General features: G+C 35.7%; 1 protein-coding gene across 5 annotated transcripts in view; it reads left to right on the plus strand.

Annotated features, from left to right (window-relative positions):
- The window catches only part of PCDH9 (protocadherin 9), a 685460-nt gene that overhangs the window by 178834 nt on the left and 488429 nt on the right, over positions 1 to 18197 (plus strand). The window lies entirely within an intron of this gene.

Consider the following 18197-nt stretch of genomic DNA (forward strand, 5'->3'; position numbering starts at 1 on the left):
TTTACAGGATTTTTTTATTTTTCTCTAGAACCTACATCAAAATGAACATGAACCTAGAAAAGATTTGTTAGTGCTATTCAGGCAGGCTTCTTCCTTAAGTCTGTGCATCCACCTGTGTTCCCCAGACTTTACTAGGATTTCAGAAGCCACGAGAAATGCTTCATTTTTCAAATGAGATGCTTTAATAACTTCTTTTCCTCTATCCTGGTAGTCCCCAGTAATGACTTCTTGGGGAGTGATGTGAACGATTATAATTTTAACACAAAAAATAATAAGTGAAGCAACACAGTATGAATAAACTGTGAAGGATTGTATTGATTAACATACCTGTTAAAGTCCTCTTTCATGTTCTTAATTCTGCTTAAAACCCATCAGCTTCCAGTCATGGGACTTTCTGCAACCATTGGAAGCAAGCATGGGTGCTGTTTTTATTACCTCTGCATTTCAACTTCATGGAAACCGTAAAATCATTATGATCTTTATTCTTTAGGCTAAACAAAATAACAGAACATTGAGGCACAAAAGGTAACCTTTCTGAATTTTAGTTGCTATTTTTTTTCTTCTTTTATTTTTTTTGTGAGAGTCATAGCTATAAAAAAGTTTCTGTGTAAGATCTTTACTCAGCTATCCTTCACTTAATCAAGAACTGGGTCAATGTATTTTTGCTGTACTTACTGGGGATTTTGCACATATATACAATCACAGAGACACAATCATATGCAATTGTTTTATTCATTTCTTAAAAATTCACTTAAAATTAAAAATTGTATTAGTAAATATTAATAGGAATTTGCTTTTTTACTTCAGTGGAACTAATTTTTCATCCAAATGTGACAAATATACAGTTGAAAAGCTATTTTTTATTAATCTCTTGTGATTTAACTTTTTTGTTTGTTTGTTTGGTTTTTTGTTTGTTTTTTTTTCCCCAGACAATTTTAATTATACTTGTGCATGTAAGACAAACTGTGATCCTCAAACCACCTAGTCAAAACTCTCAGAGCAGAACTAAATATGGTTCCCAGAAGGAAGAAGCTGAAAATACTAAAGCTATGTGGACAGACACATTAATTATTACATTAACTTCAAATGTCTTTTTTTTTTTCCACACTGATTTCATCTTGAGAAACAGAGAATCTATCAAATCAGGTATATGACAGCTAATACACAAAATATCTTGCCATTTATCTGTTAGAGAAGAAAAGACTCTCCAAGATGAATCTCACTAGAAGATACTTCTATGTCTTCCTACTAACAAACACAGATTTAACAGGATACTTAGGTCTTGCCTGTGCACAAGATGTGCATATCCTGTTCATCCATATTAAGTATAATTTTAAGTCTATTAGTATATCATTAGCAAAATGTAAACATCAGCAGATGTGAATGTTGCCCATCCCTAGAGTGGGTTGAATTTTGCAAGCATAACTATCAGAGTGCTTCCTTTGAATTTTCCTAGTTGATATGGAACCCAGGGCTGATTCAGTGGTAATATTTAATTCTTTGCTATAAAAATTAAATAGTATTGCAAATAATTGTGATATATCCCTAAGCTTTTGCTGACCATTCATTGTAAAACTATATCAAAGGAGAGAATCATTACAATTTCAAATGTTCTAGCCTGAAGAGATAAATGTTGTATTTATCTCTGTATTTTTGTACAAAGGAATGATTCCCTCTAACTAACACCTTTATTTTAAATGTTTGGTTTTCATGTGTGATTTAATAGAACTTAGTTTCCCTGTCATTTAATAGCAGTGGTAATTGTCATAGCTTCACTCTCTAATTTCTTCTTAATTGTTCATCTAGTTTTTGTCTGATTTCAGATCTCACTGATTTTAAACAGTGAAATCAGATTAGCTTTTACCATTTAGGTTCTATTTCATATTCCATTAGGCAGGTACAGCACAGTGCCACTTATAAAATAGTAAGTTAGGCCTATAGGAAGGGAAAAATAATAGTTAAAGAAAAGAACAATCAAAATAACAACATAATAAAAGTTTGTACTCTATTTTTCCAAAAAGTGTAAAAATATATCAACTCAATTAGCTTATTTTAAAAGCTAAAAAAATATGTGTATACTCAAGGTACTGGAATATTTTGTCACAGAATTATTTTAGGAAAGCAATTTGAAGATTTAGAGCACAGCCAGAAGTGTTGATAATAGTGTCAGTACTACATTACAGCTTGCTATTGCACAATGAATATTTTTCTGATCAAAAGACAATAAATATGACACAGTACTTCATTTACAAAGAAGATGATCGATAAAGAAACATTTTAATCCTAACTATTAACAAATACGTAAATAAATACATAAATAAATACATAAATAATGAGCAGTAGTTTGTTTGCATGCAAACGTCTCAGAACTGCCTTGCATGTTTTAGCCAAATTTGTCCATAACATTAACTGAGGAATGTGAGGTTTAAAATAGCATATGTTATATAAGTTCTTCCCACCTCCCAGGAATTGGTAAATGCAAATAAGTAGCCCTGTCGTTATGACTGTCAGCCTGTGTGCCTTTATACCAATTCTATTTAAAATATCTCTTATACTTAAAACCTGCTTAGATAAATTGTGCAGCCTAGATGGTCAATTCCTAGTAATTACAAGGGTGGAAAGCAGATCTGATTAGGAAGGAAAACCAAGTTGTGTTGAGTAAAAATAATTCCACTAATTTTAATGAAGATTTTGATAAATAGGAACTAATAGTAATTGCTAAATATACTTTTTTTTTTGGTAAATTTAGAGAACTATGGGTAGAAAGGCCTTATTTCTTTCAAAACAGTTATTTGTATGCCTATGTCAGCTCAACATTTTCCTGTAATCTTTAAATTGATAGTGGATCCTTACATTGTAATGTTATAACCCCATTATCTTTTCTTTACCATTAGTGCACATCACACTGCTTTTTTACGCTGTGGACAGTCTATGTTAAACTATACATTCTTTTTTTCTTACCTCTATAAGTTTTGTCTACATTTTAGGCATTCATTTTGCAACTGAGACAGAAAAAAAAAAAGATTTTTTTTTTCTCAGTCATCAACTTATCAAATTTAACATTCTTTAACTAAATATGTTGACAGTTGATACATATGTTGAGCATGGCTTGTTGAAGAGGAGTCTTTCAGAAGGTGATCTTGAATACCTGGCTTGCGGCTCCCAATATGTTGAATTGGGATGCCCAGTTTAAAGCTGTCATAACTAATTGTGGTATATGGAAACAAATGGTTTAAACATTAAATCCTGATATAAAAGAAATTTATTAAATTCTTAGATTACTTAATTTGTATGAAAGAGATGATAAACTAAACAAAATCAACGATGTATCAGGAATCATTCAGACATTTACAGGTCCTTTTCTGCGTCCTAAGAGAGCAGAAGAAAAGTATGTCACTAGTGCACTTACCTGCTTCTCATCTTGAGACTTATCAAAGTAGTTGCCAATGGAAGATTTGTGTTGAGCCAATAAGGAATCCAGTGTTAATCAAAATGTAAGATCTTTGTGCCCTTGGTAACGGTTGTGTTTAGCAAAACACAGAATGTGTTGCTCTAATCATTGATCTAATTGGCACCTTTGTTGACAGTCTCAGAAGAAAGGTCAAGACGTGATCAGACAAGGGACTGATGTACTGTCTTACTTAGAGCTGCAGCCTCCTTGGCTGTACCCTGCAATTCACTGAGCAGCCATGTGCTTTTTAAATTCTATTAATGTTTTAGCCGATTCCATAGATAAATACCATATGCATTTAATCCTTGTTATTTTCTTTTCTTTATGCTTTTCTACCGATAGTGTACTTACTGTGTTAAATCTAGGTGAGAGAAAATGAAAGCAAGGTGCAAAGCTAGCGAAAAAATACCTACAACCCAATCACTTCAGAAATCCACTTACTGTTGACAGGCAATGTTTTATGTCGTAGGCCTATCTACTTTGGTATTTGAAGAAAGTACATATTAGAACACCTATGTTTAAAAATGTCTGTTCCGTGTATAGTCATATTCTGTGAGGTAGGCACTCTTAGAGGGTGAATCAGAGCCCTAAATTAGTTGACTAAAGTTAGACAGTGTGAATACCTCCCACAGCAGCAATATGTTGCAGAGGGACAGAAAAGAGACAAGTGAAGGGAGAAAAGGAGGAATGGAGTCATAAGGGACTATAAGTGAAGTAAGTCTACACTGAACTTTGGGAACTGTTAAAAATGAGTAGAAGGCTGGGTTTGGTTTTGATTTTTTTGACAATAAAAAGAGATCAGTTTGCTTGGTATAGCACATACTCCAAACTGAATAGCATCTTCATAGGTAACCATAAAAATAGTGCAGGTATGACACCTTCAACTACGAATGTCCGTACATACATATGTTATATCTGTATTACAATTGTTCCTGTAGTCTCCAGTCAATACTGGAGGACTAAAGTAAGTGTATAAATAATTCCTGCTACAAAGAGCTTACAAGAAAATTAGAATTTATAGGGGAAGAATAGGAAGACAAAGAAAGGGAAGAGGGAAGAATGAAATTACCTGCCCAAAGTCACCAAGGATAATAATTCCTTCTTACTATAAAATGAACAGTAATCTATAATCCCCATGATTTCTACATGTGAAAGCATTTATAACTCACACAGCTTTTGAGAATTCATTTGTTTAAGAAAACATTTACCTTTAGTAAAAGAGTATAAAAAAATTATACCTACAAGTAATGGAACCACAGTAAATAGTCTCATTTATGTTCATAAGGGTTGGGTAAAGGTCTTGAAAACTTAGTCCTTTCACAGTATTTATGGCTTTTCTGATTTTGATTAAAATAATTCATTTGGGTTGGAGAACCATTTTAAAGAGAAATCAGGAATTCTGCATTCATCTGTCTGTAAATTTATTAGCTCATTAGTCACTGCACAAGTGAATTGCAAATCTCAATATTTCATCCTCAAAACCAAAGTCTGCTAAAGGACAGACATCCTACATATCACAGCCTTTCAAATTTCTAATTTGTATTTAACATCCATTTCAAAGTCTTTTGGGGTTTAATGAGATTGCCAGGGAGTTTTGTAGACATGCACAGACAAATGTGCACACATATACTACTGCTTTGAATCTCTCCATTTACCTATCTACCTATCCACCTGTAATCTCAGGTTGGGTGAAACAAAAACATTTGATGTGATCATCTGTCGAGATATATATATATAAAATAAATTTTCTGTTAGATACTATCATTGTATGCCTGATAAAAGAAGCATTGTAATTTGGGAAGAAACAGGAAGGAAGCACAAATTCTTCCATTAAAATTGGTAGAGCCATTGTTTCATTTGCTGTTCTCTTTGATGAACTTCATTAACTCACTGTGAATTGGCTCACTTGGTAAGGTTTTGAAAGTTCATATCCTTGGTGTTAGTAAACCTTATATGCAAGTCATAAGTTATAGAGTCAAGGTTTCCCACGTGTAAAGATTTTTATAGTTCCAGAAAAGATGCCATATGTTAAAGCACTAGAAAAAAAAGATTAAGATTTACTTATTTTTGTAACTGTCACTTTATAGTTCTTCCCCTTCCTCAATTCCCTTACTTTTTTTGACATTTTAATACAGAGAGTATTCAGATGTGTTGGACTGAGAGTGTATTCTTGGGTAACAACTGTTGCAATCAGTCACTATTTTATTTGTTATGGAGTAAAGAGAAGCCTTTCCATTCCACCACCATCAAAATTCTCTTAGCTCTGAAGCAGAAGGCAGACACTACAAATGTGTCTGTAGTACTGGACATAACAGCCGTGCAAATGTCCAAGTCAGGGAGCATATTCCCAACAGGATGCAAATTTCATATTTTGGCAACATTTGCTATGTCCCTCTTCTCAGTGTCCTGATAATCCTGGAAAGGAAATCAGGGCACATGGACTGAGCAGAAGATGGAGTTATGTTCCAAGAGGGTAAGTTTAGATGCAGCTGGAACATTTTTTGAGCTACTTATGCTATGCTTGATTTTCTGCTTTCTTATAAAATGCACACTAAAGATACTTATCTGCTTGTTTGTGTACATGCTGACTCTTGTTTAAAAGTGCTAACATTTTTATACACCTGAGTTAAAAAGCAGAGTACCTAAAAAATGTAGTCAAAATGCAGTAGTATCTTAGAAGCTACTAAAGAACCTGGTTTCCCTTGGTAGATAAAACTGTATATAAAAGAATTTCTGTTGAAAGAATTTCCTTTGAAACTGAGTCTATCTTCCTTCCCACCAACAAAGAAAGGTGATTTAGTAATAAAATATAAAGAAGAAAACCAGAAGAACTCTACTTGTTACCAAAATAGTTAAAAACTCCTTGTAGTTTAACTCTGGCAGGTGGCACAGCCCCGCACAGCCACTTGCTCATTCCCACACCATGAGATGGAGAATAGGGAAGTGAATTGGAAGGGTTAAAATACAAGAAGTCATGGGCAGAGATAAAGCTATTTTAATAGGTAAACCCAAAACCATGCATACAAGCAAAGCAAAAGAAAAAATTCATTCACTACTTCCCATGTGCACGCAGGTTTTCAGCTGTCTCCACCAAAGTAGGATTCTAACAGGTATAACGGTTACTTGGGAGGAGAAACATTGTGACTACAAACAGTTTCCCCTTCCATTTTCTTTGCCCAGTTTTATTGCTGATTGTATCATATGGTCTAGAATATCTCTTTGGCCAGTAGGGGTCAGCTGTCACAACTGTGTCCCTTCCCAATTTCTTGTGCATTCCAGCCTACTTGCTGGCAGGACAGCATGAGAAACTTGTGGATGTGCAACCACTGCTCAGAAATTATTAAAATATCTAGGCCAGCAGTGTGCACAGGTGGTCATGAATAGCACCCTGGCTTGTATTAGAAATAGTGTGGACAGCAGGACTATAAAAGTGATTGCCCCCCTATACTCAATGCTGGTGAGGCTGCATCTCAAATATTATGTCCAGTTTTGGGTCCCTTGCTGCAGGAAAGACACTGAGCTGCTGGAGCACGTGCAAAGAAGGACAACAGGACAACAAAGCTGGTGAAGAGAAAAAGGCATTTCTGTTTCATTCTTTCCCTTCATATTTTGAATCCAAAAATAAAATTTCCATATAAATATGCAATTTCTCTTATAAACTATGACTGCTCATCTGGGGTATAATATATTTCTTTGCCTTCCAGGTAGCATTATTTTCAGTACAGCTCAGCTTTGCAGTTTTGTTACATTTACTGCTAGCAAGTTCATCTCACTGCAAGTTCATCTCCACAAGACCCTATGTGTATGTGAAGTCACATTTAGTTTCTTGATGAACAAAGTCCTAATTTTCTCTCTCATCAGATACAGAACTCATAAGCAGGGTGACAAGTGTTGTGTAGTTAGATGAAAAGTGTTATGTGTTTGGATCTTATAAACACAATCATGCACTTTGTTTTGTTATTCACTCCCTTTATATTGTTTACATGATGGGAATTTGCTTCCTGACTTCCTAGAAAAATGCCAGACTCATAGGACATTTCATGGTCTTCTTCCTTTTTACCGTCTTGTTCAAATGCTCTTGTGCATTCAGTGGGAGGATGCCAGTTGCATGAATTCAAGAAGCAGCACAGGCTGCAAAAGAAGGTGATTTTAGCATAACTCACTGCTGCTTGTGTTTTTGCATGTTGCTTCTTGGAACCTGCTATTCTTATGCTGATTAACAGTGTAACATGTGGCAATCTGAGATGGATAGGTATTGAAGACCAACATTTTAGAGTTTTGGGAAGAAAAAGCATGCTAACTATATTTTTATTATTCAACAATGGGAAGGAAGGTGACTTTTCTTTCAGTTTTAACAGTCATTTACAACCTTTTAGTTTAGTGTCTGTGGAAACAGCTTGATTATGCCATAAAAGCCTTTCATTGCTTGAGTGGTACTGTTGAGTTGTCCTAACTTATGTAAGCTAAATGTTTTCAAAATGGAGCTGCTTGTGGAAATTTTAGGATGTCTCTGGAGGCATGTGCCAGGGCAGAGGCATATTGGTTTTGACTAAGGAACTTGTAACCATTTTTCCTAGCCAAATCATGTATTACTAATGACAGCAGTTCTACAAGGAAACACAAGCGAAGGCGCTGTAGATAAGTGCAGAGGAGGGAGAGAATATATCATCTCCCTGCCTTTTGTTTTCAAAGCCTAGCATTAGAAAATTAAAGGATAGGAGAAAAATAAATTATTAATGATGGTCATGAAATTTTAAATATACAAACGTATCCTGAAATATAGTAGCAGGAGGGTGATAAACCCACACCATTTCCATTTGTTTTCAGTAGTGGACATGTTCATGCAACAGCACTCAAGCACGGCTTCTTACTGCAGGTGCTTTTCTCATTTTGAGAGTTCACTGCCCTTGTTTTGTTAGCCTCAGCATTTTGAAAGTGTTGGCTCACCCGCAGTGCTTGCAAATATATCACTGCCCATGCTGCCTTTGCTCTTTGTATTTACTGGTATCTTATGCTTCAGGGTTTCTGATGCCCTTGAGAAGCTATGACCATTTTTTACATCTGAAAGAGTGCCAATTCATTTATTAAGACAGAGTCTGTGAGGCCTGGATAAATTTATTCTATCTAGCATTTAATAAAACATTAAATTAAAAATGTGACTTATACTGTGACACACTCAGCATTACCCTTCCAAGGTTTATATTTGAGTGTTGCAGGGCCCCATTCTCTACAAGGTAGCATGCTATCAATCTGTCTTTGAGGTGACAAGGCCACAGATATTTTCCTGTGGTGGTTGTTTAATAATTAATTTTTCATTGCTGGTCTGTTCAATAAATAGATTGCAACATTTAAGACCAGTTGAATACATTTATAGATTCCTTATAAATTCCAATAATGATAATAGTTAATATGAAAATAATGAATTTGCGCTCAAAGATACAAGATCAATCAAGCAAATTAAATTTGGCCTGCACCTAAGCTGTGGCTGCTGGGGTGGGGTTTTTCTGTTTGGTTTGGGTTTTTTCACTATTAAATGTACCCTGTGTGGATAAGTCTATCTGGTGATTTGTTGAATTTCTAAGTGTTTCACTTGTCATATTAATTTAAATCTTTAATCTGGGGACGTGGAAAGCATATGAAGTGGTGCATTAAATCAATATTATGTTGCAGACAATGTCTCTGAAGAGGTTGCTGTTGTGTAGGGGAATGCAATAATAGGAATAATAAAAAGAAATTGCATTTTGATCTTTCCACGTGTTATTACAATGCTCTTCAATCGTTTTAAAAAACACACAACTCTGCTTGTAAAGGCAATCCCTTGCATAGCGCTTTGTCACATACTCAAAATGCACAGTGAAAAAAAAACCCAGTCCAGATGGGGAAGTCTTGTCAGTTACTATTAGGATTTGAGAGCATCAGCCCTATGAAGAGGGAGTCTGTTTCTTAACAGACATTTGCTTGGCATTTAAAATAGATGGTTGTTAGTCTCATTGGAGTTCCTGATAGTCAGACATAACCTCATTAAGAAAGTTAATAAAGGAGGAAGGTACATGTGGTTTATCTACTTGCTTTATGTCTCATCCACGGTGTGAGTTTCCATTTATTTTCAAACTTTTCCATATAATCACTTCAATTGGTGTGATTCTGTTGTTTCACAGCCATCTTCACAGCTCTTCATTATTGCACATACAGAACACTAGAAAGGGATTCAAAGTGCTGCTATTCATTCCTGGCTCTGAAATATCCTTCTAAGCATCAATTCTCTTCATTATCCATTTTCTACATCTGTAAGATACCAGTCAAGCTGATGACCTCCGTAAGACGTTTGGATTAAAAGTGCTGGGTAAGAACATATTAATTGAGATGCAAAACAATGGGAAATTGGGGCATTCGTTTTTCTAGAACGGTAGGATCTGACTTAAGGGTTTTTTTAATAGTCCTTTTTTTAAAGTAAGTCTGCTTAGGCAAGACCTTGCCAAAAATCTGTGATATAACCTAAAAAGCAAGGGTGTAAAAGCACTATAACAACCACATCTATTATTATCTGTATTCTAAAGCAATCAGCCTTAGGAAAGGCTACATATCTAAGCAAACCCCTGGCAACCAATACCTCATATGATAGATCAAGGCATTTCTTTAGCCTTCTTTGTTCCTGCTATAAACCAAGGCTACCACCTCTTAAGATTGCAGGCAAGAAAAAAACAGTGAGGCAGCAAGCAATCATTACCGGGGCAGCAGTTAGCTGTGACTGCTGCTCCACTTCATCTTCTGAACAACTTTTAGAGAGGTTGTAGGCTGGATACACATATGTAGATTGAAAAAGAAGATAAATGTATGTAGTGTGGTTATTTCAGACAGAAAGATACACAGCTGGAAAATTATCTTGGACAACTAAAAATTAGAAATAGGGTGGCAGGATGTTGTGGCAAAATGTAAGAGAAAAGCTTGAGCACTGGGATATCATAAAATGACAAGAAAGTGAAGGAAGACTGGTAAACCTCCATTGTAATTAGACTTGCTTAGTGGGGACTCTGCGTTTATGGCAAGGTATTACTTGTCATTAATTGGCATTACACTGTGGTTTTGGTGGTAGATGATCATAGAATCATCAGGTTGGAAAAGACCCACCGAATCATCGAGTCCAATGATTCCTATCAACTACTAAACCATGCCCCTCAGCACCTCGTTCACCCATCCCTTAAATACCTCCAGGGAAGGTGACTCAACCACCTCCCTAGGCAGCCTGTTCCAGCAATCAGTAGTAGTGATTAGTTATTATGGTTAATGGTGATGTCTATCCTGAGAAAAATAGCTACTTCACTACTATAGTCTGATCAGATGCTGCAAAATAGATTTGCCATGCTGCAACCCACCAATGTTGCATGCTGCTGTTGCAGTGTTTTCAAACTTGGACACACAATGACTGCTTATCCTATGGTAAGATATCACTGCTGACCCATTTCTGCACACAGCAGTTGTCAGTTGGCAGCTGGCAATGACTTTTTTCTCCCAAAGGTGGTCATCACTAAGAAGCAATTGTCACTGACCAGTGAATACAAATTGCACATAGTGCACTCACTAGCAGGGTATATTCTGTGTAAGCTCTTCTTTCGGGGCAAGGGGTTGCCAGAAGCAGTTACTGCTTCCTGCCAGGTATGGGTCTCTAATTAGTTTCTGCAATGACTTTGTTATTCACAGCAGGTGATGAGCTGTGATAGCTTACTGGTGGATTGTGTAGTGACTTTAGGTAAGAAGCCTGGGGCTGAGGAAATAGGAAATGTAGTAGGAAAATTGGGTTATTTTAGCTAGAAGGGAATCATGTAGCAATTTCTTAATTTATTTATTTTATTTTTATTTTTTTGTAATATTGAAGATGTAATAAACAAGCTAGTTAAGATTTTGAAATTGAAGGACAGAAGAAAAGAGGCAGAAAGGGTAATTACAGCTCAGAAATCTCAGGCCGAAATTTTAAATGGCTCACCCATTCCTTTGCCTCTTGTTCTTTCATTTACTCTAACAAATATCTTGATATCACAGTGACTGGAATCCAGGTAATATTTATGCTCTTAAGACCCATGCAATTTCAGCAAGGTTGTTCCCAAAACATAGCGGAAGATTCAAACTCAATGCATGCGTGTATACAGAACAGTCACTAAATCCCAATAAATAGTATTTTCTAAAGGGCAAAAGAAGCAATTGTGGGTGGCTTGACTGAAGATAAGCATTCAGGATAGTTAAGATAACAAGATTTCTTTCTGATGTACAATGACTGCATAGAAAGTATAACAAAATTATCAGATTGGAAATATTTATGGGAAAATCAGAGCATTTAGTAACAATTCACTCTCCTGGAAACTGTAGGAAAAAATATTAGTAGTATCTTACTGATGGCTACATATAGAAAATTGGGAGAACGGAGTAATTTGTTTAGTATTTCCTTTTTTTTTTACTTCGATTTATGAGGTTAGCAATAACATTGAAGTAATGCAGAATGATATGTGCTAATGCTTGCATGAATTACTGGTCCTTTAAAATTTGTCCTGATCCTACAGAAGGAAGGCAGGCATTTATTACGGTATTTCTTATTATTGAAGATAATTTTACTTCATGAGTAAGATATCATTTTTTACCCAAAATAAATTTTGAAGAGGGAATGATTAAGAAGTTGCAATTCTTTACCAGTTCGAACTGTAATGAAATAGTGTAAGAAATAAGCAAGGTGTGATTTTTATTTAAATTGTGCACTCTGTTGATTTCTACTCCCTAAGTATGTAACACATATGTACAATTAAAATTAGCTCAATTACCGTATGGTCACCTTTAACTCTCCTCTTAGAGCTAGTTATTTCAGTGAATCTGGAAGTGACAAATCTCATTTCTTGTATTTTGTCCAGCACTTAGATTTGTGCAGGATGCCTTTGCTACTAATGAGTAAGGGTCCTTTATCCTATCCAAAGTACATTTTTTTCTTTCCTTTCATGCTCTCAGATTGATATAATATCCTAGTCGATAGTACTATTCATTCATTTAGGGTATGATCTTTCCTTAAATATCTCCTGTGGTTGGAGATGCTATTTATAAGCCTGGGCTTGTAAGCAAACTATGGTTTGTGACGTCTCAATTCATTCTATTTTAGGTTTATGAAAAATAACATTTAAGTTCTACAGCATTGTAACATTTGAAAAATGCTGACTTGTTAAAGATAACCATTGCATGTTTGTTTGTTTGTTTGTTTGTTTATTTATTTATGGACATTTATTTTAGAAAAACCTGTGGTTTTAGGCAGAAGAAATGGTTCTTCTAACTCCATCTAAGTTATTTCTTCCATGTTAGGGTTGCTTTCAGAGGACTCTGGAGGTGTTTAAATGCCTATATAATAAATGTCATGGGGGTTATTGGTGTCTCACATTAAACTTGGGATCAACACAACACTTTATTTTTCAAAAATAAATTTGCAAATAAAATGTAGCTGCTACGTTCCTTGATTTTCAGGCCATGCCATGGAGAATCATAGTGGTATTCCCTCAGGGTCATTTTTTAACAATAGACAATATCAGAGGGAAATTTAGGCAAATACAGGAAGCCCCCAAATAGAAACTTAACCACTTTTCCACTGAGCATGTTTCTATCCATCTTTGCTAGTAGCAGGTTTATTCACTGAAAAATTAGAGTTTATTTCCTTACAGAAAAGACTGTGTACTGTCCAGTGGGGCAGTTGATGGTCTTATTACCCTTATAAATATCTAAACCACCTTTGAATCTTGCTGGGCTCTTTACTTTGGTTATGTTTAAGGATTATGATAAAAACACAGTTCCTTACACCAACTTTTTCTTCTCCTGGGAATGGGCTACTCATTATTATGAGAGTGTATTCATCATGGTCTTCTGACTCTGACAGCCCTGATCAAACACCTTCCTCCCAGACGTGTCCAGCCTCTCATTCCCTGGGATAGAAAATATGTGCTTCTCCCTCTCCACTCTATTAATACTGTTTAGATACTAATGGATTGGTCTTGCAAAATTGAATTCATACTTCCTGACAGCTACCAGCTAAGGCTTGATTCAGTCATTCATATAGATCATTTATGGACCATGGACAGATTCAGGGCAATGCTTCTTCAAAAATAAGTAAGAAAGTATGTTATGAACTCTGTATAAATCCACATCAGACTTATAACAGGTGGGTTGAAGTAAAAGTAATTTAGAAAAAAGATGAGTCTACATTGCAGGAATATGCAGATTAATGAAGAAATGGGACAGAGGGCTAGATCCTCAGGGCATTGTAAATCATCATCACTTAGCTGAAGTTACTGCAGCTGATTTACAACACCTACAAAATTGATCTAGCAGCAAATCCTTAGTGATAATGTTGGTGTTTTCTCCTGGTGATGGAGCTGCAGGTTTCAGGAATGACAGTTGGTTCATGGGACAAGTTTAGAACAGAACACAAAGCAAAGACAACATGCATTTTTACAGCATGTGGAGAAGTTAAGACTGGAGAAGATCTTTTGGGGTTTCTATGTTCAGTTCCTTTTTACTGTTGCAAGCAAAGACATCTTATCATCCCATTCAATTTTTTATTCTTAGAAAGGAAGTGGTTAGTTGAGGCAGAACGATATTTTAAGCACAGCTTTACTCTGAAAACAGATTGAATGGAACTTTATCATATGCTGCTCTCTGGTTTCTTTTATGATCACTTTTACATCTTTCATTTGAAGAAAGAAATCTATATATTAAAATTGGAGAGGTTGTTCGTGGAGTTTTCTTCTTCGCTGTTCTAGTTTTGGATTTTTGGGGACTAGTATTTTTTTTTTCTTGTTGTTTGTCTTGTTTTTTCTTCCCCTTCCCCTTCCCCCTTCCCCATCCCCTTTCCCCTTCCTCTTTCCCCTTCTACTTTCCTTTTTTTTAACCCTCTAAAGCTGGAGGAGTTGTGGAAGAACAAAGTGGATAGTCTTCTAGTTAATTTGTCTTTGATGATATTAGTAACGTTCCATTTTCAGAGCATATTTTTGTAAAGGCTATGGGACTTATATCTGAAGTATACATTAATCTGGGAATGTCCAGCACATCACAGTCCACTGTGCTGTGTCTACTGAGAGAGGAATTTTGTTTGTTAGATCTTTAGTGCTGGCAGCAATTCATGAAGCCAGAAGGACAACAGCTTGGTTTACAAGTAGCAGTCTGCAAGGACCAGATAGATTGAAAGATTGTCTATTGACTTGTAAATTCAGAAACCTTTATAGCAAATCCTGTGGCATACTGAAAATACAAGAGTGTTTTATGCTGTTTATGAATGTTATCCACAGAATGGGATTAAACTTCAGGTGAACATCAGCTTTTCATGCAGAAGTTCTGAATAAACTGAAAATTTTTAGTTAGTAATCAGGTGTAACTTCAGATCCAAAAACATATGGAATTGTGTGTTGCTGGGTTTAGCTAGAGATTTTTACTTGCTTCAAGCAGTTTCTGGAGGGGTGCATATGTGATGAAGTAGTGTGTGTATGTCTGTGTGTCAGGTATGTGAAAGAAGAAGAGAAAGGAGAGCTTTTTTAATCTTCTGAAAATGCAGTTCCTGAAAACTGATAGAGAAGATAGCATGGATAAGCATTTGATGTTCATTCCCTAAGCTCAATCTGTTTTATTTGAATTTATCAATTTCCCTATGTCCTGAGAAGAATGAAAATTAACATCTTGTTGAGAAATATTTTACAATATTTCTGGCTGTATATTTTTTCTTCTTCTCTAGCTTTGGAAGCCTCTAGGGTCTCTTTTTCTGATGTTTATCGAATTCAGTCAAAGTACCATCAAATCTTTGCAAAGCAATGTACACAGAAATTGACTGTTATGAGAGACTAATGAAAGTTATCAAACTTGTCTTTCCAGACCCCGATGTTCTTATTTTCCTGATCAAATACAGCATATTGTGAATTAAAGCTGCTTTATTTATTCAGCTAAATTGTTTTGAAACAATAACAGAAACAAAAGGTTTCTGTGAGGTGTTTTCTGGAAAGCTATATTTAGCTCCTTCTAGGAAAATATTGGGTCTCCTGCAATGGAAGAGTTATTAGCTTTTTGAAGTTTGGAGCTAAAGTGTACTAACATAAAAGGCAGTATTCTTACGGTAAAGAGGTTGAGTGTTTCTGTATTTAAGTGGTGCATTTAGTGGAGGGATTTCAGGGAGGGGATTTTGGAGGGGTTTATTGTTTTTCTTTGAATAACAGGGCAAGAAATTTCAGTCATGAGGAAATTCATAGCGGTAAATACTAAATCCAGAGTGTAAGACAGGACACTGTCACATCCAGGAATAACATCAATTCAGGTGATATTTTAAGTACCTGTAGGAGTGCACATGTTCACTGGCTCAGTATTCCTGAGGGGGGTGCACCAGAGCAGATAAACTCATCTAAGTATTTGGGAAAAGTGGCATTGTAAAGGGCCTTCAGAGGGACGTGGGCTAATTTTGTAAAGTGCTACTTCCATTACCAGACAGCTGCATTCACTACTAGGAAAAAAAAAAAACACAATTAGTTGGGCAGTGGATTGCATAGTTTCTTAAAGAGCTCACACACATAATAATACAATTTGAATAATGAAATCTAAATTTTGGAATCTGTTCCCTATCTATAGTACTTAAGTAATAAAAAATAGTATATGTTAAATCAGAAGCAACAGCAACACTCAACAGTAATTTTAGTACATCACCCAACAAAGGGCACTTTTTAGACTTATACTATGCAATTAGAGTGGTTAATTCAATTGAAGGAAACACCAAGCAAAGCGAGATTAAACTGGTAAACTTTGCTATTACATAGAGATGTTAATATACTCATTATTATAAGCTGAAACTCCTTTTTCGTAGTACTTAACACTAATGTGAAATTGCCCTTGTCTGCAGGATGTACAAACTGTCTTCCATTCCCCTGGCTAGTACCTACCAGTCCAAATGTGTCTGTGGTTTCATTCCTGTCTGTCGTTTATACTGTATGAGACAACAGCTGAAATGGATCTGCTGTAATTTGTGCATGGTACTGATTTTTTGATACAGTAGAAACTGACAATTTATTTCACAAAATTCACATAGGTATGGAAAATCATAGATGCTTGGTTTGATTGCTTAGTGATTATCCTGATTTCTTGAAAAAAAAAAAAAAAAGATTTAATTAGCCAGTACAAAATGTGCTTAAGGACATCTGAGAAAAACAGAAGAAAAAGGCAAAACTCCCAAAGAACAAAATTATGTTAAAAAAAAATAAATAAATTCATTGACTCTACAACTTAATAGCATGTAATCTTGTACATCTGTGAATTTAATACCATGTTTAGTAGGAGAATTACAAGTTATATGATTGAGTCACTATAGGAAATGGTGATATAAAAGGCATTGTAAATAAACTAAAAATCTGGGACAGTCCTTAGACAGAGTATATTTCCATGAAAAAGTGGTTTTATTAGGATATTTCTATTTTATTTATTTGTTGCAATTCACCGTATTCTGTTCCTTTAAAAATATAGCAATAACGTATTTGAGAAAAAAAGACTTGTTCTGCACTGATCTGGCATCTGCACTTTGGCTCAGGTGGAGTATCTGCACGGAGAAGTTGTTTACCCCTTTTCTGGGAGCAGCTGGACATTGCGTAGGAGGAGAGAGGAAAGAGAAAAGTGAAGGTGACTGAGACCTGGAGTTTGCTGAGCAGAACAGAAGTGCAGCCAAGCTGTAGGAATGGAGGGAAAGGATGCTCTGTTATTTTTCTGTTGTTTTCTTCCCTAAGGGACGGTCTTTTCTATGGAGTTTTTTGCAATATGGCAAGCTACTGAAAGATCGCTGATCTAAGAGAGAAGCATGAGGGAGACACAGCAGGCAGGAGAGAGATTTCTTTATAGTCTTTTCTTATTACTGTTACATTCTCAGTTTTTTCCATGTTTATGTATTTGTTTTTCCTGCTTATTTTCTAATAGAGCTCACTCTAGAGGGAAAAAAAAGACAAAAGAAAAAAATCTTGTTTCTTATTGTTTGCAGAGTTCATCTGAAGGAAAAGAAATAGGCAGGCTTGCTTCCAAATTGTTGCTGATGTCTAGTCATAGTCAAGAAAAAAAGAAAACAAATCAAAAAAAACCCAAGAATGAAAGCATCTTGCTAGAGATTCTATGCAAAAAAATCCAGATGGTGAAGCCTCAGGAACTTTTAGCCTGATTACAAGCAGTATGGATAACTGACTCTGATAGTTAGTTACCAAGACACCAGCCACCACATCTGGTGACTTTCTTCCTTTTTTACTATCAAATAGGCTCGTTGTAAACATAGGGGGAGAATGGGACCAGGGTTACTGCCAGTGCCAGTGTTTTTGAGGACTGCATGTTTCTTGCAGGGAATTGATCACTGAATGATTTTTTTTTTTTTATTCTTTCATAAATGCATTTGCACCTGACGCTATTATTGTGGCATTTGTCCTCGAAAATCCAAACCCTGTGTAATCCAGTTTGATGGTCTGTACAGTGCATGTGTTGACTGGGAGCAATGAGCCCTGTCTGACAATCACAATAACAAGTATGATAACTTGGAAGGTGTTTTCAAGCAGGTGACATTCAGGTATTTTGGAAACATACATGCAACAGTTTTGAAGAAACTTATTTATGTAATGCACTTTGGGAACAGTGTATAGCCACTCGGCAAGGAAATATTCAGAGTAATGACAGTTACAAGTGAGATATTGTGTCCAAAATTTCTTCTGAAGAAACCTTAACATTG

The sequence above is a fragment of the Phaenicophaeus curvirostris genome, chromosome 1 (assembly GCF_032191515.1).
Source record: "Phaenicophaeus curvirostris isolate KB17595 chromosome 1, BPBGC_Pcur_1.0, whole genome shotgun sequence".
Taxonomy (NCBI): Eukaryota; Metazoa; Chordata; class Aves; order Cuculiformes; family Cuculidae; genus Phaenicophaeus; species Phaenicophaeus curvirostris.